This window comes from Phyllobates terribilis, unplaced genomic scaffold, assembly GCF_046119375.1.
Source record: "Phyllobates terribilis strain yellow unplaced genomic scaffold, ASM4611937v1 Scaffold_8__6_contigs__length_399053987, whole genome shotgun sequence".
NCBI lineage: Eukaryota > Metazoa > Chordata > Amphibia > Anura > Dendrobatidae > Phyllobates > Phyllobates terribilis.
In genome coordinates this window covers 170,717,561-170,742,009 of record NW_027362768.1, presented here as the reverse complement: position 1 = coordinate 170,742,009, position 24,449 = coordinate 170,717,561, and the positions used below count along the sequence as shown (strand labels likewise).

At 40.2% G+C, this 24,449-nt stretch overlaps 1 protein-coding gene across 9 annotated transcripts in view; it reads left to right on the top strand.

Annotated features, from left to right (window-relative positions):
- Positions 1–24,449, top strand: part of DAB1 (DAB adaptor protein 1) — a 1,162,683-nt gene that overhangs the window by 460,223 nt on the left and 678,011 nt on the right. For all 9 annotated transcript variants that reach the window (XM_073643713.1, XM_073643720.1, XM_073643719.1 and 6 more), the window contains exon 2: positions 13,169–13,217. The gene's annotated coding sequence lies outside the window, so the exon portion shown is untranslated. The remainder of the gene's footprint in view (positions 1–13,168; positions 13,218–24,449) is intronic.

Sequence of the window (24,449 nt, the reverse complement as noted above, 5' to 3'; positions counted from 1 at the left end):
AGAATATAACTACTATAATACTGCCCCTAAGTAGAAGAATACAACTACTATAATACTGCTCCTACGTACAAGAATATAACTACTATAATAATGCTCCTATGTACAAGAATATTACTACTATAATACTGCTCCCTATGTACAAGAATATAACTACTATAATACTGCCCCTATGTACAAGAATATAACTACTATAATACTGCTCCTATGTACAAGAATATAACTACTATTATACTGCCCCCTATGTACAAGAATATAACTACTATAATACTGCCCCTATGTACAAGAATATAATTACTATAATACTGCCCCTATGTACAAGAATATAACTACTGTAATACTGCTGCTATGTACAAGAATATAACTACTATAATACTGCTCCTATGTACAAGAATATAACTACTATAATACTGCTCCTATGTACAAGAATATAACTACTATAATACTGCCCCTAAGTAGAAGAATAAAACTACTATAATACTGCCCCCTATGTACAAGAATATAACTACTATAATACTGCTCCTACATACAAGAATATAACTACTATAATACTGCCCCTATGTAGAAGAATACAACTACTATAATACTGCTCCTATGTACAAGAATATATCTACTATAATACTGCCCCTATGTACAAGAATATAACTACTATAATACTGCCCCCTATGTACAAGAATATAACTACAATAATACTGCCCCCTATGTACAAGAATATAACTACTATAATACTGCTCCTACATACAAGAATATAACTACTATAATACTGCCCCTATGTAGAAGAATATAACTACTATAATACTGCTCCTATGTACAAGAATATATCTACTATAATACTGCCCCTATGTACAAGAATATAACTACTATAATACTGCCCCCTATGTACAAGAATATAACTACAATAATACTGCCCCCTATGTACAAGAATATAACTACTATAATACTGCTCCTATGTACAAGAATATATCTACTATAATACTGCCCCCTATGTACTAGAATATAACTACTATAATACTGCCCCTATGTACTAGAATATAACTACTATAATACTGCCCCCTATGTACAAGAATATAACTACTATAATACTGCCCCCTATGTACAAGAATATAACAACTATTATACGGCCCCCTATGTACAAGAATATAACTACTATAATACTGCTCCTATGCACAAGAATGTAACTACTATAATACTGCTCCTATATACAAGAATGTAACTACTATAATACTGTCCCTATGTATAAGAATATAACAACTATAATACTGCTCCCTATGTACAAGAATTTAACTACTATAATACTGCCCCTATGTACAAGAATATAACTACCATACTACTGCCTTGTATGTACAATAATATAACTACTATAATACTGCTCCTATGTACAAGAAAATAACTACTATATACTGCCCCCTATGTACAAGAATATAACAGCTATAATAGCGCCCCCTATGTACAAGAATATAGCTACTATAATACTGCCCCCTATGTACAGGAGTATAACTACTATAATACTGCCCCCTATGTACAGGAATATAACTACTATAATACTGCCCCCTATGTACAAGAATATAGCTACTATAATACTGCCCCCTATGTACAGGAGTATAACTACTATAATACTGCCCCCTATGTACAGGAATATAACTACTATAATACTGCCCCCTATGTACAAGAATATAGCTACTGTAATACTGCCCCCTATGTACAAGAATATAACTGCTATAATACTGCTCCTATGTACAAGAATATAATATAATACTGCTCCTATGTACAAGAATATAACTACTATATTACTGCCTTGTATGTACAATAATATAACTACTATAATACTGCTCCTATGTACAAGAAAATAACTACTATATACTGCCCCCTATGTACAAGAATATAACAGCTATAATAGCGCCCCCTATGTACAAGAATATAGCTACTATAATACTGCCCCCAATATACAGGAGTATAACTACTATAATACTGCCTCTTATGTACAGGAATATAACTACTATAATACTGCTCCTATGTACAAGAATATAATATAATACTGCTCCTATGTACAAGAATATAACTACTATAATACTGTTCCTATATACAAGAATATAACTATTATAATACTGCCCTCTATGTACAAGAATATAACTACTATAATACTGCTCTTGTATACAAAATATAACTACTATATTACTGACCCCTATATACAAGAATATAACTACTATAATACTCCTCCCTATGTACAAGAATATAACTACTATAATACTGCCCCTATGTACAAGAATATAACTACTATAATACTGCCCCTGTGTGCAAGAATATAACTACTATAATACTGATCCTATGTACAAGAATATAACTACTATAATACTGCCCCCTATGTACAAGAATATAACTATTATAATACTGCCCCCTATGTACAAGAATATAACTACTATAATACTGTGTTAATGGTGAAAATTGTAATTTTGTTAATAAGGCACATTAAGATATTATCATTACAGTTATAATTTTGTCTTTCTCAATAATCAGTGTTTGTTAGTTTTACATAATCTCCTTTAATTAACACTTTATTTGTTTTCAGTTGTTTTCTAAATTGACCGTGTCTGCCACCCCTGAGAGATACGTTGGACTATTAATATTTGTCATGATTTATAGGGGTTGGATGAGGCATCTTCATACGTGATTGCGACATATCTGTGAGAGAGAGAAAAATCACTGAATCCTTAATTATGTAAATAATGTTCATTGAGTTTCTGGATATTGTTTTAGATTTCAATGTTCCCCAGGAATACACTTAGAATAGATTTTAATTTAATGCCTAAATAGCAGCTTAGGCGCAGCGTGCAGAGATTGTTCATCACTAGTGACTTTGAAAAGTCTTTGTCATCTTTAAGTGCCCAATTACATTCAGAAAGTAAATTCAGCCATTGATTGCTCTGTTTCTGGTCTCAATATGAACTTTTATGATGTTATATCATATGCAGATCTGTATCCACAATTCTGCTGTGGTCCAATATTAATGTGAACCTAAGCAAAGCATCGAAGGTTTAGCTAAGATCAGTTACTACGATCTAAAGTGTTTTATGGGATACAAAGTCTTAAATCAGTGTAGGTTTCATCACATAGTTCCACTCTTTTGCTGTCATCCTACTTATTAATGACATATCAGCATATAGAGAGATATATCCAAAGGTATATACTCAACCTACTGCCTGCTAAAACTCTATAATACTATCCTCTATGAACAATACGATAACTGCTATAATACTTACCCCTAACTACAAATATATAAGTATAACTACTATAATACTGCCTCTATGTACAGTACAAGAATATAACTACTATAATGATGAGTGGACCTGTGGAAGTTTGGGTTCTGGTGCCCTACTCGAACTTTATTCCAAAGTTCGGTTCAGGTACCAGAACAGTACCCGAACTTGAACAAAAACCTGAACTCCATTGAAAACATTGGGGACTCAAACTTTTGGGTGCAAAACCCTCTATGTGTAACACCACTGCCTGCATGGCTTCCCATCCCACACTATGCAGGGACTCTGACTGCTTCCTGTGCATGTTACCTGACTGCTTGTTTACAGCGGCCGCGCCTGCACTTCCTGATTCTTAAAGAAACAGTCTGCACATTCCTAATGTGCCCCTAGCCTATTGCTGAGAGGCACTGGGTACTTTAAGCACCTCCACCTGTTGGGAGGTGCCTGATCAGCTCTCTCTTTCCATGCGTGCATCTTCTGAGTTGCCAGGTCCTGTTCTGTTTCTGCCACCCTGGAGGCTGAGAACCCAAGCCTGTACCCTGAACCTGTACTTGTGTCTGTTCCTGTCTGTATTGGGACCTATCCCTGAACCTGCTTGTATCTGTGTCAGGATTTTTCCTGAAACCAGCAGTGTCTGTACGAGTGCCTATTTCTTATCTGTTGTCGCTGTGCAACATTATGTTTAGTGAGTACACTTGCTACTTCATTGTAAGTACCCTGGGTGAACTTGGCTTTGCCTGTCCTGTGTGTACCTGTCCTTATGTTTGTCCTGTGTGAACCTGACCCTGTCTGTTCTAAGTGAACCTGTGGTTCCCTACGTAAGACCCAGTTCTTCCTGAAGCTGTACCTGTTCGTCCAATCTGAACTGGGTCCTGCCCGTTCCTGTATTCCAGTCGTATCTGCCAGTGCCCACCTGCCAGTTTATCACCCCTGCCAGTCTATTTACCTCCTTGAGGGTAATCTGCCGTGCATCTGAGGTCAGTCCTGATGTGGCGCTTAGTCACGTCCCTCCAGGCTCTCCTCGTCCACGGTACAGTGGGACCACGATCCACGCTCATGCTAAACAGTCCCTCTCCTCTTCTGCAACAGACTTCAGGGAGAAGTCCCTGTTCGGCGTTTAGCATCGGACACTAAATGACCTGTTCGAACACTGAACTTTTAAGTTTGGGTTCGCTCATCTCTAGATGTACTTTGTTGTCAATTAATTGGAAATTAAAGATTATTTGATGTACCTTTTTTCTAATCTATAACATTGTTATGGAATCTTTACACTTTACTGTAGATGAGCTTGTGATTGTCTCATATATTCTATTGTTGTCAGATATGTTGTATTCTAGTGTCAAATATGAGTAAAACATCTGTGGCTCCCCCTACAGTCACAATTTGGAACACAACATAAAACATTGTTTTTCTTCTCTCTAGTTCTGAATGTCTGAGTTTCTAATATAATACAAGGCATAAAACATCTTTCCAGTTATTAGAATTGATTGTTGTGCTAATGTTTCACAGAATGACACAAGTTGTACATGTGGACATTCACTCGTCTCTGTTCAGGGGACATTTCACAATGAGGGGTCAGAGATCTCGATATATTGGGGGCAGGAGATCACAATATACAATTTACTGGATACATTTATTCTTATATTTGGTGTGAACTGCACTGCTATAACGCTTGATGGTTCCCAGGCACGAATGTCACGTCTGCTCCTCAAGGGTGAAATGTTTCTGTGAATAGAAGTTGACATGAAATGAAGGTGTGAATCCTTGGGTCCATTAGGAGCTCCCCGTGTTATCCATTATGGATTGAATATGTCATAAACTAAAAATACGCATCACTGCGGAATTGTGCTGTTCTTACTCTATTTGTTACTTTACAGTTCTCTGTTTCCTTTTTCCATTGTGATGTTTATTACTTTGGTAGTTTTCTTTATTCTCCGTGCTTTTCTCTGTACTTTGTGCAGTTTGTTGCTTTGAATTCTTCTGTTTGTTAATTTGTTGCTTTTTATTATGTCGTTTGTTACATTGTTTACGTTAAGGCTAATTCCATTTTCCCAAAAGTGAAGATTTGATAATAATTGTGATAATCTAACATCTATGAAATCAATTTGGTACCAAATTTACGGGTTTTGAAATTATATATTTCAATATTTGGAATAAAAATTGGGGTGAAGGAGGTGTCTGAGATAGATACATATAATATATAAAAGAGTGCTCAGTCTGGTCATCACATCAGGGTGGCACAGTCAGACGTCCAATTCCAGGATGAGTGGACTGTGCCACCACTGTGACTAGGAGGTCTTGGAGGATGTGTCCCACTTCCTGCTACACTGCACCAAATACCCAGTAGTGAAGGACACTTACTTCACACCATTCTGATCTCTTCCTGGACATTCGGCAATGTGACATGCCAATAAATGTGAAAGAATGTTTGATTCTACCCTAAGAACAGAATATATGGGATGGTATACAAAATGATAAATGGAGTGATATACTGTATGGGGTGATATTTGGTGTGATATATTGGATGAATTTGGGGAGGTATATGGGGTAACCTACAGCATGATACATCGGGTGATATACGAACTGACATATGGGTTGATACATCAGGTGATATATACAGTGGCTTGCTGAAGTATTCACCCCCTTGGCTTTTTTCGTGTTTTGCTTCTTCACTACCTGTTTTTTTGAGGGTTTGCATCAGTTCATGAAAAGAACATGCCGACATCTGTAAACATTTGGTTTTCTTTTTTTTTTTTGTGAAGCAAACAACAAATAGGACAGAATGACTGAAAACTTTAGTGTGCATAACTATTCACCCCACTAAAGCCAGTACTTTGTCGAGCCTCTTTTTGCAGCAATTACAGCTGCAAGTCGCTTTGGATAAGTCTCTATGAGCTTTCCACATCTTGCCACTGGGATTTTTGCCCATTCCTCAAGGCAAAACTGCTCCAGCTCCTTCAAGTTAGATGGTTTCCTCTGGTGAACAGCAATCTTCAAGTCTGACCACAGATTCTCCATTCTCCACGAGGCCACTCCAAAACATTTACTCATTTCACCATAAACCACTCAAGTGATGCTTTAGCAGTATGCTTTGGGTCATTGTCTTGTTGGAAGGTGAACCTCCATCCAGGTCTCAAATCACTGACAGACTGAAACAGTTTTTGCTCAAGAATATGCCCGCTTTTTGTACCATCCATCTTCCCCTCGACTCGGCCCATTCTCCCTGTCCCTGCTGCCAAAAGTCATCTCCACAGCATGATGCTGCCACCACCATGTTTCACTGTGGGAATGATGTTCTTGGGGTGATGAGCTGTGTTGGTTTGGCACCAGACATAGCATTTACCTTGGTGACCAAAAAGTTCAATTTTGATCTCATCTGACCACAGCACCTCCATCCATACATTTGGGGAGTTTCCCACATTTCTTTTGGCAAACTCAAAATGAGCCTTACAATTTTTGTGTGTAAGTAAAGCTTTTTTTCTGCCCACTCTTCCATAAAGGCCACCTTTAAGGAGTGTACAGCTTATTGTGGTCATATGGACAGATACTCCAGTCTCTGCTTGGGAACTTTGCAGCTCCTTCAAGGTTACCTTTGGTCTCTGTGCTGCCTCTCTGATTAACGCCCTTCTTGCCCGGGCTGGGAGTTTTGGTGGGCGCCCTCTCTTAGCAGGTTTGTTGTGGTTCCATGGTCTTTGCATTTGATAATAATGGATTTGATAGTGCTCCGGGGATAATCAGAGATTGGGATATTTTTTTATAACCCAACCCTGACTTGTTCTTCTCAACAACTTTGTCCCTGACTTGTTTGGAGACCTCCTTGGTCTTCATGGTGTTGTTTGGAGATCTCCTCTGTTTTCATGGTGTTGTTTGGAGATCTCCTTGGTCTTCATGGTGTTGTTTGGAGATCTCCTTGGTCTTCATGGTGTTGTTTGGAGATCTCCTTGGTCTTCATGGTGTTGTTTGGAGATCTCCTTGGTCTTCATGGTGTTGTTTGGAGATCTCCTTGGTCTTCATTGTGTTGTTTGGAGATCTCTTTGGTGGTCTTGGTGTTGTTTGGAGATCTCTTTGGTCTTCATGGTGTTGTTTGGAGATCTCCTTGGTCTTCATGGTGTTGTTTGGAGATCACCTTGGTCTTCATGGTGTTGTTTGGAGATATCCTTGGTCTTCATGATGTTGTTTGGAGATCCCATTGGTCTTCATGGTGTTGTTTGGAGATCTCCTTGGTCTTCATGGTGTTGTTTGGTTAGTGGTGCCTCTTGTTAATGGTCTTGCCGCCTCTGTGGCCTCTCAGAAAAGGTAAAGGTTATATACTGACGGACAAGTGACACTTAGATTGCACACAGGGGGACGTCCTGTCACTAAGCATGGGAATTATGAAGGCAATTGCTTGCACCAGAAATTTTTAGGGGCTTCATAGCAAAAGGGGTGAATACATATGCACATGCCAATTTTTAGTTATTTGATCACATAAATTTAATTTCTGCCTATATTTTTCTCACTTCACCAACTTAGACTATTTAGTGCTGATCCATCACACACAAATCGTATTGCAAAAATATTTACGCACAGGCTGTAATGTAACAAAATAGGTAAAATGCCAAGGGTGTGAACACTTTTGCAAGCCACTGTAGGGTGATGCATGAGATAATATGTGGGGTGATATCTGGGGGGAGCTGATGTGACTGCACAGCGCTCGGCGTGGTGGCTTTATGAATCCCTCGTCCCCGTCCAGAAGGCTGATTGCAGTGACACATCATGTCTGCTTCTTTTTGCCGTGTCATATTGCATTAGACTGATTCTCTCGCTTCTCCGCCTGCAGCGCAAGGAGGGAAATACGTAGATTGAGAATGACACGAAAGTGCAAGGGAGTAATCAGAGGGAAAGTAGTCCGTTTTCTTCAGATCTTATTTACTGACGTGGATCTAAATGACGGATCACTTCTCTCATAACCTTCACCAGTTGCGGCTGCTGCTCGGAGGGTCGGACTTTTTCGCTCGCAGAGACGGGACGCAATGTTCTCTCTGCAAAGCCATTAGTTCTAATTAAAATGTTTGTATAAAAAACACTGGGCAAAAACTGCAACATTGTATCATTCATCATCCAGTCCTAGTAGTGATGAAGAATCCTCTAATGAGGCTGATTATACAATGTAACCGCAGAGGGCAACGAGGAACTAATAGGTGCACCTATATATAATATATACTAGGCCTCCCAATACCCCACAACCTTTTACTGGTGAAATATTAACCATTTCCCTCCTGAGTCCTCCATTATGCTAAAAAATGCTTTCTGCACTTGATGAGTGAAATAAAAAGGATGGACAGATAAATAGATGAACGGACAGACGGGTGGATGGGTAAATGGATGGATCGGTGGATGGATTGATACAGTGGGTACGGAAAGTATTCAGACCCCTTTAAATTTTTCACTCTTTGTTTCATTGCAGCCATTTGGTAAATTCTAAAAAGTTCATTTTTCTCATTAAAGTACACTCTGCACCCCATCTTGACTGAAAAAAAACAGAAATGTAGAAATTTTTGCAAATTTATTAAAAAAGAAAAACTGAAATATCACATGGTCATAAGTATTCAGACCCTTTGCTCAGTATTGAGTAGAAGCCCACTTTTGAGCTAGTACAGCCATTAGTCTTCTTGGGAATGATGCAACAAGTTTTTCACACCTGGATTTGGGGATCCTCTGCCATTCTTCCTTGCAGATCCTCTCCAGTTCCGTCAGGTTGGATGGTGAACGTTGGTGGACAGCCATTTTCAGGTCTCTCCAGAGATGCTCAATTGGGTTTAGGTCAGGGCTCCGGCTGGGCCAGTCAAGAACGGTCACAGAGTTGTTCTGAAGCCTCTCCTTTGTTATTTTAGCTGTGTGCTTAGGGTCATTGTCTTGTTGGAAGGTGAACCTTCGGCCAAGTCTGAGGTCCAGAGCACTCTGGAAGAGGTTTTCATCCAGGATATCTTGGAGCTCTCATAGACATGAATGTAGAGAGCAGCACAAGCGTGTCCCAGAGCCTCCGGTATGAGGTGAATGAGGATCCCAGCAGTGACCTGGATTAGTCCAATATTTATGGCACATACTATCAATATATAATATTTCAGATCAAAATATCCCTTTAAATATTTTATATTTTTCACTTACAGAGAACCTGACACATTGAAAATGCTGTCCTGTCTGCAGTCAACAAATTATAGAGCAAAGTGAGCAGAGCAGATTGATATCTAGTTTGGTGTCAGGAGTCCAGTGGGCGGTGTCAATCAATGAGTGACAGCCATTCCTGTGTAAGTTTACTGTCGGGCACTAACTCTGACTACCCATGTAGGTTCATACAATGTATTCTGACATGGATTGCAGAGTAGAATCCATTTGTTTTCTGCTTTAAAATCTCTGTGAAAAATCTCTATTATTAATTACGATGGGAATCCGTAACATGGTGATAAAATCCGCACAAAGTCAGGTTAAAATCCACCAGTGAACCAGTATCCCCTTAGGATTGCAGTGAATTTTTCTGATTAGTGACCGACAGCCATGGGACAGCGAGAAGGAGACTGGCTCCGCCCACTGGACTCCTCAGAGAAAAAATAGTCATAGTTCTCAGGCAATGCTGGGAGTTGTAGTTTTTCAGCAGCTGCGGAGCCCCAGGGCGCAGACCACATCTGTAGGACAGGATGAGTAATAGGACACAGATTTGCATGTAGAGAGGCTGAGATTCCCGCGGTGTCGGCTCTCAGCGCTGCTGCTCATGGCTGCCTTTAGGGCTTCTACATATATACATAAATATACACTGTGCGATTTATCCTGACGTCCCTTTGGTCACATTTAGTCTGCAAAGCGAAAACACATAATATAGTCAGGGGATATCTGTATCTGTGTCTTGATACTAAATCTGCTGTGAAGTGCGATCCTGATCCCTGCACCCCTTACATTTGGGTGAAAGGAGCCAACTGCACTGACTGATAGGGGGAAATGATTGTAGAGTGAACTCTCCCTGTAAAAATCTATAGCAGCTGATGATGTTAGCAGCAACAGCGAGTCTGAAACAATGTATCCAGGGAATAGAATGAATCAGCAGTGAATATGTAAGGAATACTTAATATCATTATTGAATAATACCAGTAATCCTGAATGTGATAGTCCATAATACTATAAAGCGGAATGGACAATGACAGGTCATAGAGAACATGGCGCAGTCCTATGTAAAATACAGACAAATGACAGACTCAGCTGTGCTACTTCTGTACATTGTTACAGTGCATTGTGAAAGTATTTGGCCCCCTTGAACTTTTCTACCTTTTGCCACATTTCTGGCTTCAAACATAAAGATATAAAATTCTAATTTTTGGGGGAAGAATCAACAACAAGTGGGACACAATCGTGAAGTGGAAAGAAATTTATTGGATATTTTAAACTTTTTTAACAAATTTAAAACTGAAAATTGGGGCGTGCAATATTATTCGGCCCCTTTACTTTCAGTGCAGAAGTTCAGTGAGGATCTCTGAATCATCCAATGTTGTCCTAAATGACTGGTAATGATAAGTAGAATCCACCTGTGTGTAATCAAGTCTCCATATAAATGCACCTGCTCTGTGATAGTCTCAGGGTTCTGTCTCAAGTGCAGAGAACATCATGAAGACCAAGGAACACACCAAGCAGGTCCGAGATACTGTTGTGGCGAAGTTTAAAACCGGATTTGGACACAAAAAGATTTCCCAAGGTTTAAACATCTCAAGGAGCAGTGTGCAAGCGATCATATTGAAATGGAAGGAGTATCAGACCACTGCAAATCTACCAAGACCCCGCCGTCCCTCTAAACTTTCATCTCGAACAAGGAGAAGACTGATCAGAGATGCAGCCAAAAGGCCCATGATCACTCTGGATGAACTGCAGAGATCTACAGCTGAGGTGGGAGAGTCTGTCCATAGGACAACAAGGAGTGCCAAGAAGAAAGCCATTTCCCAAAGATATCCATAAAAAGTCTCGTTTGAAGTTTGCCGCAAGCCACCTGGGACGGAGATTTATCTTCCAACAAGACAATGATCCTAAACATAAAGCAAAATCTACAATGGAATGGTTCAAAAATAAACGTATCCAGGTGTTAGAATGGCCAAGTCAAAGTCCAGACCTGAATCCAATCGAGAATCTGTGGAAAGAGCTGAAAACTGCTGTTCACAAACGCCTCCATCCAACCTCAATGAGCTCGAGCTGTTTTGCAAGGAAGAATGGGCAAGAATTTCAGCCACTCGATGTGCAAAACTGATAGAGGCATACCCCAAGCGACTTGCAGCTGTAATCGCAGCAAAAGGTGGCGCTACAAAGTATTAACTCAAGGGGGCCGAATAATATTGCACGCCCCACTTTTCAGTTTTTAATTTGTTAAAAAAGTTTAAAATATCCAATAAATTTCGTTCCTCTTCACGATTGTGTCCCACTTGGTGTTGATTCTTCCCAAAAAATTAGAATTTTATATCTTTATGTTTGAAGCCAGAAATGTGGGAAAAAGTAGAAAAGTTCAAGGGGGCCGAATACTTTCACAATGCACTGTACATTTGTTTCATCTCCATTGTATGAGTTTATCTCTTTCGGACAGAGCTGGAGGAGTAGGATAATCTCAGCTCTGCCACATTTCTAGATAGCTCCATGTCTTGCATTTCCATTGCTTACTTCTAGAATCAAGGTGAATCGAATCCATCTTGAGTTTTGCAAAAATAATTGAGATTTGCCAAAATATTAATTTTTATGAGGTTCAATTTTGCCAGATTCAAAAGGTCCAGGAAGATTTAAAAAAAGAATACTAAAAAAAAATAATAATATTAATAATTATAATAATAATACTCAGCCCGCCCTCACCTGTCATCCTTTGAAAAATTCTGGCAAACTGGGTTATTTGAATTTCGGCAGATTTTCATCACTACTTATAACCCTTGAAATGACCGCCTCATCTCTGCTACATTTGTACATAGTAGTAACATATCTCATATTTAGTATTCCTCCGTATAACTGACAGTCTCCGCTCTGCTACATCTGATACCATATTTTGCTTTTCCACGGTTTGGGTATTTCCTCTGCTGACTTTGCTGCAGGGTATTTTTGGCTTCATCTCTGTATAATAAGTCTCAGCATGGCGGATTCCATACCTGGTAATCCGTTTCCCGCGCTCTTCCTCTGCCCGGCTATTTCTAGAGCACGGCCCACTAATAACCTATACAAATGTTATATATTACCCAACAAACAGATCTCGCTTGTTATACACCGAGGAGCAATAAGGCGTCAGTGTGCAAACAGCGGCATTGCCAAACTCATTTACATTGCGCTAAATGAATCGAATCGCGGTTGCGAGAGGGGACTTTTCTTCTCCCACATCACATATGTTATATCTTCACTCCCAGGAACCAATCAGTCTGCAAAAAAATATGGCTCCTGTGACCTTCAGCGCAGAGGAAAATAGATATTAACTCCTCACCAGCCAAAGTTTAGGGATCCCAGAGGAACCATCATAATCTAATGTTATGTAAATAACTCTTTTCCCTTCTATAAAGTAAAAAATCTGCAACTTTACAATAGATTTTATTAATTTGTTATAATTTCTGACTGATTGCAAGATCTCTGCTTTCTGCCACTGAAGGGGAACATTTTTGTTTGCATCCCAAAGCTGAAGCCGGTTCTGATTTACCCACAACTGAAAGGTTGCTACAGTTGTATCCAGTCTGGACAATCCGGATGTGAGAATGATACATCTTTCCTGCATTGATACATTGTAGCAAGCTATAAGGACTGGCAAGAGATTTGTGCTGCTGATGTTTGTAGTCACAGAAGTTTGTCACTTATGTTTTATTAATGATTTTCCTCTTTAATGATTTGTTTACAATGTTTCCAAGAATAGACAATGTAACTTTTTCTTTTTTTTTCTGCAGGTGATGAACTTTCTTGAAAGAATTCAGAAAACTGAAATCATTAAACAAGGTAATTGGAAATTAAAATGTTTGCATATTGAATGCTATAAATATGGAAAATGCTACATATCAGACACTCCTTTATTATGCCATGGAGGCTGGTTAAACTATCTATTGCTGCTAATTTGTGGGCTCCAAAATCGTGTGCTGATTAAAGGGATTGTAAAATTGCAAAGTTCTCATAACCCATGTACTTGACATTATAAAGCCTTTACTTTCTTAAAAAAGTTAAAGATTTAATGTTATTGTTTACTGCTCATTGTCAGGTTACTGGACACTATAGTAGTCAATGAGCCATGGCCGGTCTCCTAGGCAAGGAGTGCAGCACTTACAATATCTTTTCTATAAGGCTTGTATGCGCTGCTCTGAAGCTGGTTGGATCGCTGGAGCGCACTTTTAGCTCCCTATTCAGAAAGCTTCAGTGCAACAGTGTTTATCCGATGCTGCAGAGTCAAAGATGCTTTTGCTGCAGCACTGCAAAGTGCACAGTTCTGAACAGTGGCGCGACAACTTCAATAGTCCAAACTGTCAATCAAGCAGCAGCGCACTGCTCTCCCACAAGCAGGAAGCCTGGGCTGCTCTCCTGCAGAAGATGAGAACAAACTTTTAATTAACAAATACATTCCACCACTTGAGAGCACCTAGTGGGTTGTGGCAGACAGATTTCTCCATAGGCGCTGTACAAATCTATGCTGTGAGCTCCCCCTGGTGGAAGTTGAGGCTATACAAAATTTTATCATGTAACTCTACTTCTGTTTAAAAAGAAAAATGTTTGAAAAATGAAACAAAAAATTGAAGCTTGAATTTGTAATTCAGTTCTGCTTCATCTTTACATATCAGCATAGCTTTTATTTAAATTGTATGAGCTTATCCTGTGTCCCAAACTATTCCCCAATGGAAAATAAGCCTCTTTTGTCAAAATGTTAAAAACTGTCATGACTCTATCGGGTATCCCGGGACCAGAGGCTCCTTCCCTGTCCATAACACTAGGGGCCGCCCTAGCTGGCCCTGTTCCCCAGATTACTTCTGAAGGTGAAGACGCTGGGGCCACGTACCTTGTCTGAGCTCCTCCATCCGCCCTCAGTCTGTTCCCTTCCCCCACCCAGGGAAGAGGGGAGTAGTAGTGTATGGCAATACACCAACCTGACTAGCAAGGTAATACTAACAGGGCTAAAGGAAAATACCAATCATACAAATATATGTGCACACAAACAACAGAGGTTAACACCGGAGAGTGGGGGATGGGGAAAAAACAAAATAGGAGAATAGGATTAACACATAACCTAAACCACGCAACAGTCTTAGCTTAAATCCACCAAACGCCTTCACAAACAACAACTCTCAACCACACTCCTAGAACCGTGCAGCATGAAGCTAGCTCTGGCAATGACTGCATGCCAAAGCCAGGAATATATGAGCCGGAAGTAGCTAACAGTAAACAGCTGAAAGCCTAAATGAAAATAAACTTCCAGGAGCTCACAAATGAGCAGATTAACCCCTGCACTGCTAAAAGAAACCTGCACCATTTAATATGAAGGTGAAAGGCTTCCAATGAGTGCAGGAGTGGGAGGAATCAGATGCTGCGATCTTCTGGATCCTCTCTGTCGTGGTAAACTCGTGACCAAAACTTTGTAAAAAGTTAAAAACTTTTTAAAATGTGATTCTATCACCTTCTGGAAAGTTGGGTGGCAGCAGTATCAGTCTTAGGCCACGTTCACACGTTCAGTATTTGGTCAGTATTTATACGTCAAAATCAGGAGAGGAACAATCAGAGGAAAAGTATAATAGAAACTCATCACCACTTCTGCATTTTTCCCCCACTCCTGGTTTTGGCTTACAAATACTGATGTAAAATAATGACCACATACTTAACGTGTGAATGTGGCCTTAATGTAACTCTCCATTTTTTTGTTTGTTTTTCTTTTCACATATGTGGTCCGATTCATTACTAGATTTTTACTTTTTTGTTTAGTTTTTGTTGTTTTATACCTGTTTTTCGTTTTTAGCTTATTCTTTTAATTTGCTCCTAAAGTCTATTTTACATGTGTTCGCCTGCTTTTTTTATGTTCGTCATTGAGGGAATGTTTTTACCTGATTCATTATTTTCAACTTTTTGAAAATTTGCAATATTTGTCACAAATGTGCTACAATCTGTCGCCACCTTCCCCCCACCCTGGTGTTATTTTAAGGATGGCAGAATTTTTTTCAATCAATCTTTGTGTGATTTTGTGAAACGTGAGGGTTAAAGACAAAATTTCGGAAGATTTTGGACTGTATGAAAAATTCATCCATGGCGCGCATTGTTTTGAAGAATTTGAAGCTGAAAATGGCAATGAATGCAACAAGACAAAAAAAGAAAGTAAATGCAAATAATTAATAGGAGCTATAATATTTACTCACTTGCCGTATTCCACCTGTAACTTGCTCTGTTGTATCCATACGTTTTAACCCTTTCCATCATAGTTGGGCCATGTGATCTTCAGGCTGACCACCAGTTCAGTACACGCTCGCCTATGTTGTCAGTTTTGGATTTCTGTAAATTACAGGTTGACATCATCACCTATCAAATCCCTCTTGGCTCTTTCTAGACCCCGCTACAATAAATTCTACTTTACTTGTTCTCCGATTTATCCCTCATTGAGCTAAATACATAATGTAAGCTTTATGTAAGCGAGCAGTGATATAGTCCGTGACTCTACACATTGATGAGCTGCAGAGTTATAATTTTCCCCAAACTCTGCCACTCTATCTCTGTAAGTGCTGGAGAGATGTAGCTTCGTCCAGTCTCCACTGCCTCCTGCTTCTAATAACTGACAGGGAGAAACTTATCACATGAAGAAGACAGGGAAGACAGGCTGAAGAGTTATTACATATCGTTGCCAATTAGATTTCATATTTCTACTTCATAATACATCATAAAATAAAACAAGGTTCTAAAAGTAACTATTTTCATTTTGCATTCACTTTTTCTAACATTTATGCACTGATTCTTCTATATCATGGACCCTGTACACAGCAGGCAGCAATTTAAATATCTAATATTACGGTTTACTTATTCAACGCACTTAACATCTTCTGCAAAATTATCCTTCCTCAGAGTCCAGACCCGGCAGGGAGTCCGTTAATGAACAAGAAATTGTTTCGTCGATGACATTGAAAAGGATTAGCATGAAGGTGTATAAATTGTATGCTTCCGTATTGTATGAGCACGGAAGCCTTCTTCCTCATGTGATACTGTTCTTCTGTTGTAGGAAAAAAAAACATTATATATAGATGTAGAAAAACTTAGAATGTTAGTGCTGTTGACTTTTTTAAATTTTAAGCTTTTCTTGCTACGATAATCTGCGGCTGACTATGCATTGCAGTATTTCACTAAATGGGCTACAGTGGACCTCATGGGTCTGCATTGATTTAGAGGGGGTCCCAAAAAGGACATACACCGCGTGCTGAATTATTAGGCAAATGCGTATTTTGATCACTTTGATACTTTTCATATATGTTGTCCTACTCCAAGCTGCATAGGCTTGAGAGCCAACTACCAATGAAGTAAATCTGGTGATGTGCATCTCTGTAATGAGGAGGGGTGTTGACTAATGACATCAACACCCTATATAAGGTGTGCTTAATTATTAGGCAACTTCCTTTCCTTTGGCAAAATGGGTCAGAAGAGAGATTTGACGGGCTCTGAAAAGTCCAAAATTGTGAGATGTCTTGCAGAGGGATGCAGCAGTCTTGAAATTTCCAAACTTTTGAAGTGTGATCACCGAACAATCAAGCGTTTCATGGCAAATAGCCAACAGGGTCGCAAGAAGCGTGTTGGCCAAAAAAGGCACAAAATAACTGCCCATGAATTGAGGAAAATCAAGCGTGAAGCTGCCAGGATGCCATTCACCACCAGTTTTGCCATATTTCAGAGCTGCAACGTTACTGGAGTATCAAAAAGCACAAGGTGTGCGATACTCAGAGACATGGCCAAGGTAAGGAAGGCTGAAAAACGACCACCTTTGAACAAGAAACATAAGATAAAACGTCAAGAATGGGCCAAGAAATATCTTAAGACTGATTTTTCAAAGGTTTTATGGACTGATGAAATGAGAGTGACTCTTGATGGGCCAGATGGATGGGCCAGAGGCTGGATCAGTAAAGGGCAGAGAGCTCCACTCCGACTCAGACGCCAGCAAGGTGGAGGTGGGGTACTGGTATGGGCTGGTATCATCAAAGATGAACTTGTGGGACCTTTTTGGGTTGAGGATGGAGTGTAGCTCAACTCACAGACCTACTGCCAGTTTCTGGAAGACAACTTCTTCAAGCAGTGGCACAGGAAGAAGTCGGTATCGTTCAAGAAAAACATGATTTTCATGCAGGACAATGCTCCATCACATGCATCCAACTACTCCACAGCGTGGCTGGCCAGTAAAGGTCTAAAAGAAGAAAAAATAATGGCATGGCCCCCTTGTTCACCTGATCTGAACCCCATAGAGAACCTGTGGTCCATCATAAAATGTGAGATCTACAGGGAGGGAAAACAGTACACCTCTGGGAACAGTGTCTGGGAGGCTGTGGTGGCTGCTGCATGCAATATTGATCGAAAACAGATCAAACAACTGACAGAATCTATGGATGGAGGCTGCTGAGTGTCATCATAAAGAAAGGTGGCTATATTCATCACTAATTTTTTTGGTTATTGTTTTTGCATGTCAGAAATGTTTATTTCTAAATTTTGTGCAGTGATATTGGTTTACCTGGTGAAAATAAACAAGTGAGATGGGATTATATTTGGTTTTTATTAAGTTGCCTAATAATTCTGCACAGTAATAGTTACCTGCACAAACAGATATCCTCCTAAGATAGCCAAATCGAGAAAAAAACCACTCCAACTTCCAAAAATATTAAGCTTGGATATTTATGAGTCTTTTGGGTTGATTGAGAACATAGTTGTTGATCAATAATAAAAATAATCCTCTAAAATACAACTTGCCTAATAATTCTGCACACAGTGTATGGACAATACTGAGAACTTACTCTCTTCTCCCTTTTTGAAGAGTTTGCCCCTTGTTCTGTCTTCAAGAGCACACCGTTCCCCTGCCTGCTAATTCCCAAGGAGCGGTGCGCTCCTGAATGATTGACAGTTTCAGATTAGAGTCATAGAGGCAACCCTGGCCCAAACTGTGCCTCTCCAATGCTGCAAACAAAGGCTGTTTTGCTCCTGCTGCCTCAGAGGAGCATGGGGGCACTGAAGCTTCAATATCTACCGATCCGGCCAGCTTCAGAGCGGCTCTTTGAAGCTTTATAGCAAAGAGCTTGTAAGTGCTGCGTGTGGAGACACGAGGTTCAGTGGTTGTTCTTGTCCGCTGGCCTGGCTGTCTTTAGAAAGACTACACGAGCCAGGGCTCATCCCACTGAATGCCCGCACTTCTTCCCCATGGGCAGAACACTAATCAAACAACACAGGGTGAGGGTAACACACTCCGGTAAGACTTTCTTGGATCACCAACAGTCAACAATATACAGTACATTCACAGCAAGTACACAAGATGGTGCAAATGACAGAGTCTCACCCTTCCGCAGGCTCGCTGGGGATTAGAACATCTGTGACTTTGGGGCATCCAGGGCCAACTACCACAACCAGTAGCACCCCGCTTTTGGTGGGCACTCACAGAGAGTGGGTAGCGTCAAGCTTAGGAGGCTGACCGAGCATAGCGAGGTATGTGGCCAGGTGACTTGATTGCCCCAACTTGGGTTCTCCAAACGACTTTGTGGGCTCAGTGATGGACAGCGGAACAGATTTGTATTCCACCTGCTGGAACCGTGGTTCCTGGGCTGACATCCTGTAGAGTCACACTGGTGATAGATGTAGGGCACTTTTATAGCCCACAGCTCTCATTTCAGGACATTCTCCTACAGGATTGGGGGCAAGATGGAGAGATAATCCCTCATTATTCGATTGTTCAATTAGACTTCATATTTGTCCTCCAAGTTGTGCAGACTAGTACACCACAGGGGGCTGATGCAATATGTAATCAGCAGGCATTCCACAAATTAACATACAACAAGGGTCAACAGATAGACGCAAATGAACAATGGCTCATGTCCCTTGACTTAATGAGCAAAGAAACAGTACGTCTGGCATAATTAAGAATAATTCACCCCCCAGTACCAGTGGCCAGATTGACACTGTGTCATAACACTGTGCTCCTATCTTAGGAAACAAGCTACCACTGATAGATTGCAGAGGTGGCCGGTAATCTAGGCAACAAGTAGCAAGCTATAATAATTAAAAACCGTCTGTTCTTAAGAAAGGACTTTTTAATAGAAGGTAAATTGCAAAGTTTCTTGGCTTTACAAGCACTTTGCAATTTAACCCTTTTTAGAAGAGGGGGAAAAACCCCTTTAAAAACACATTCAGACTCAGCCCAGCTGAGCATACATGTGTTTTGGGATGGGTCACAGGAGAAAGTATTTGACCCACAGTTATCTGATGTACATGGTCTTCTTTTTTAAACTACCCCAACCATAATGTCAAATGGAAACGGAAATAAAAAAATAATCGCCCTTGAAATATCATCCTATTGCCGATCTCTACCATAGGGAAGGAAATCCACAGGGAAGGGAAAAAAATAAGACGTTTGTCCCAGGAGGTATTCACTTTTTTCTCTTCTTCTGTATCCAATATAAGTACACATGGAAATTTGAGAAGGTGACGACTGTGACTGGGAGGGAGCTTGCTCCCCTCCGTACTTTCTCTAGTGCTGGTGCATTTCATGGCTTTCTAGGTGGAATATTTGGAGTCATTGCACCGAGTTTTAGTTATACCTGATGCGATTTTGTAACTTTTTCTGCATTTGCATCGACAAGAAGCAGCGCGGAGTCCACAGGTTTATGAAAATCAGATGCAGCCCAAAAAGAGATAAAGAGCGAAATGATGTTTTCCTGTCAACAAGACAATGGTGATGGATTTCCTAATGGCGCCATTCCCAGCTGTGTTCACTGATGTAATCTTCCCCAAAAAGTACAATGTTTACGAGGCCCGTGGGTCCAATCTTCCGCCTGACTGGAGAGGATGCTAATAGCTGCCATATTTGTGTTTAAGGACCTACCAAAGATTGAGCTAAGTGTTTCAGCGCAATGAGCCGTGAGGAAGTCGTTTTATATTTAGACTAATCATTTCCTCTTTTTATTTTTTTTTTCCCCTTACATAATCTTCATAAAATCACAAAATTTAATGAATGCAAAATGCCAGGTATAATTGGCGATATGTCCTGTGCCGGAGCACTAAAATTAGCATAAATCATTTGAAATATAATGAAAACGATTACGAGGGATGAAAGGAAAAAAAGGAGAAGAGCAAATAAAAAAAAAATCTGTTTAGAGAGGGATCAGATGTTGAAGATTTCAGGGATGAATATTAATTGTGAATTACAATTTTAAAAGCAGAATTGATATTTGCTCGGATTTCTTGGATCAGCCGCAGAGTATCAGCTCTATCGACTTAAAGGGGAAAACAACTCGATCTGAAAAACATCCGGCTAGATGGTTACACTGTTACTGTAGTGACCCGGGCTCGATCCCAACCGAGGGCAACATGTGCACAGAGTTTATCTGATCTCTCCATGTTTATCTGGGATTCTTTAGATTTCTCCAGTTTATTTCCATATCCCTAAAAACAATAATAGGTCTGTCTGCCCCATGTGTGTATAGGAGAGGAAAAGTGTCTCCAATGGGGACAGGGACTGACGTAAATGCTGACGCTCTTTGTACTGCCCTGCGGAATATGTTGGTGCTAGAAATGAGCAAATCAAGACCAGGTGAATTGAATTCACCTAAATTTAGAAAAAAAATAATTTTCTCAAGTCATAATTATTTGTTATTCATTTCGTTCAATTTTAGCAAGATGTAGACCGGCCCCCATTGTACAGGATGACTCTCCTCATCACTCCCCTATCCCTCTGCCGCACCCCCCCGTAGATTCCTCCATGCAGCTCCTTCTGGTCTAATTTTTATTACTCAACAACATTTTTTCTCCATCTTCACTTTGCACCGAGGCTTCCACCAACGAGGAGACGTCTGACGTCACAATGCACATTCGGCAATGGCGAGGGCTGGACTGGCACATAATGTGATGGCGACATGACACCAGAGGCCAGATAAGAGCTAAATCCAAGATGGAGGAAGAGGATGTTGAGTATGATGGAGAAGTAAAGAAGAGGCCAGAAGGACCTGCACGGAGGACATGGTGGCGGGGGTTGAGGATTTGGAAGTGGGACAGATTAGCAATTTTTACCCCTATGTTTATTATGCTCTGGAGAGACCCCATGTCAATCCAGTTACCTGTCCAAATTTAAGTGAGCTGTCAAAATCGAATTTTGGCAGATTTACACATGAATAGTTGGTGTTATACAATTGTAACCAAATAATTAATATGTAGGATTTGGTTCTGTGCAGGAAAAATAGTTGTCCCCATATGAGCACAATAGGAAGGTGACGCCATGTTACAGGAAGGGCCAAAACCCTTGCGATGTGCGATGGTCTCCTACCTGTGGTTCTCCAGCTGCTCATATGCTATAACACCCACCATGCTCTGAAAGCTTTACACCCTGGAAGCTCATAAAACATGAATAATTGATAATTAATTTAGTAACTAATACCGTAATTATTAATGGTATTGTTATAACAATAAAGATATTGCCTAATTCCAATGCGTTTCTTTTAGAGTTGCCAATATAACAAAAAATTCTGATCCCAATCCCCGGCCGGCCTCTGTTTATCGGATGCGGCTTGTTGACACCGCTTTGGTGGCTGTTGCAGCCATCACTTGTCATGTTGACACTGGAGATGAGCGTACCCCAACTTAAAAGTTCAGAGTTCATACCGGACACTCTGACCGATACAAAACTCCGAACACAGACTTCTCCCGGAGGTCCGATTTAATGTTCGGGGCTCCGGGTAAAGTCCAATTGAAAGAGAGAGAATTTTCTAGTTCCAAAGTTTGGGTCCCCATTGTTTTCAATGGTGTTTGGGTACAGTTCTGGTACCCAAATTGAACTTTAGTCCAAATTACCAGAACCCGAACTTCCACGGGTCCGCTCATCCCTAGTTGATATATTATGGAAACCCAGTGAGCAGAAAACGATGGGGAACCAAGAAAGCATTGACATGAGAGCAGTGAAAGATATTGCTAATTTTCGCTCTTTGTAGACCATTGTAGCTGTGCATTAAGTCAGAAAAACCAAATAAAGTAAAGACAACATGGAAAAAACGGAAACTCAGTCGTAGAATGGAATGGGGGAGATCCCAGCACCCGATTAGTTAACAGAACTCCATAATAAATGGATACATTACTTATCTATTATGCAAACAAATCCATTTGGGTCTTTGCGGTATAAATCTGAGCATATTACCCATAAACTACGATGGATCCATACACTGATTGTATGTGACTCTGAGTTTACACAAAATCCTCTAAGACATTGATTGTAAGGAAGATTGCAACTTTATGTTCCTACATTCTGTGCTCGGTCTTTACCTTTTGCATGAATCCTTGATGCTTCAATTCATTGACCGAATGCTGGAATAACTATTAGGCTATGTTCATATGGTGCATTTTTGCAGCTTTTTTTTGCTGCGTTTTTTATGCAAATTTTAAGCTGCGTTTTAAAGTACCAGCAAAGTCTAAGAAATTTCAGAAATCTCATGCACACACATAGTTTCTTTTTTCATGACCGATTTGGCAAACTGCTGCATTTTTGCAACCATAGAAAGCAATGAGTAAGTGCAAAAACGAAGCAAAAGCCCAGAAGAAAAAAAAAAAACAGGCATCAGGTTTTGCTGCATTTTTGGTGCAGAAACCTGAGAAAGTTGAATCGTTTTTTTTTCTGTGCTAAACTTTTATCAGCATGCACAAGAGAGAAATGTACCCTGACAAAAACGCTGGAAAAAAAGCAGCAAAAACTGCTTTTTTGATGTTGCCTCTCTACTGCCAAGAGAGCAGGTTTTGCCTGTGGAAAAAAAACGCAGCAAAAATGCAACGTGTGAACATAGTCTAAGGGTGCCTGTCATGTAATTTGCAAAATGTGTGCAGTCATGATGACCACAAAGAGAAGGGGCCCCTATGCAAGAACAGTATATGGGCCATTTGCCGTCCTATAGCTCCTGATTATGCACAATTGTACCTGCTTTGGAGTTGGTGGTGGTCCCCTTACCTCTTGAGCCGCTGTGCGGCCACAATGATTTATTCTCCCTGGTTATGAATATAACTATATACAGTGCATATTTTTGCAATTTATTTAATAGATTTATCATCATAGATTCCCGTCTTGGACATCTCCAAAAGTTATTCTTAATGCACGCAAGGATGGAACTGGAGGAGACAGGACTTCCCCTCCGCTTTGGGCGATGACCATGTTGCCCTCACAGAACCTGACTTGGGCTGAAGCATCAGTGTAAAAGCAACTTTTGAAATTTGTTTCATGGATTATTCCAACATTGCACTTTATCATCAGAAAAGGTGTGATCTTGCTGATCGGTGAGGGTCCAACCTTAGGAACCTGATAACGGCACTGCTCCAGTCATTGACTAGATGGCTGCAGATCTCGGCTTTCTTGGATCTCCGTTTTCTCTGCCGGTCCCATGCAGAATGAACCAAGCGGTGTCATGCATGTGCGGCCATAATTATTTTCTAATATTGCATTTTAAAGCCCCATTCTTGGGATCTGTGGCGGTCCGAGCAATCAGACCCTCACCAATCTGCAATGTATCACTGACTTTGTAGATAGTTGATAAGTGGAATATTGGGAATAACCCTTAAAGCAAAAAGTCAGGAGCGACCCAATCTTATAAGAATAGTGACCACAGATATGTCCTCCCATCGATGCTGCAGATCTCGCACGAGTTGCTCCACAATAATTTGAAATAACTTATACTAAATGTGTATTAAGATGTCACCACGGTCAAGCTGGATGAGCAGCAACCTGTTGGAAAAGATAAAAGTAATACCTTCAACCATGAACTGAACGGTGGCAAAAAAGCTGCAAATCCACTCGAGCCGACCCTGGAAGCAGAAAATTAAATTAGAAAATATCAGATAACTTTAAGATAATTGTCCTGAATGGGAAAGAAAATGGTCTGCATTTGTCTCCAAGGGCGGGTTAATGTGTTGGAAGTACATAAAATTGGGAATCATTATTGTGATATGATCTGTGCAAATTGTCATTTCCAACTGTAAGGGATTGAGTTAGGTAAAATG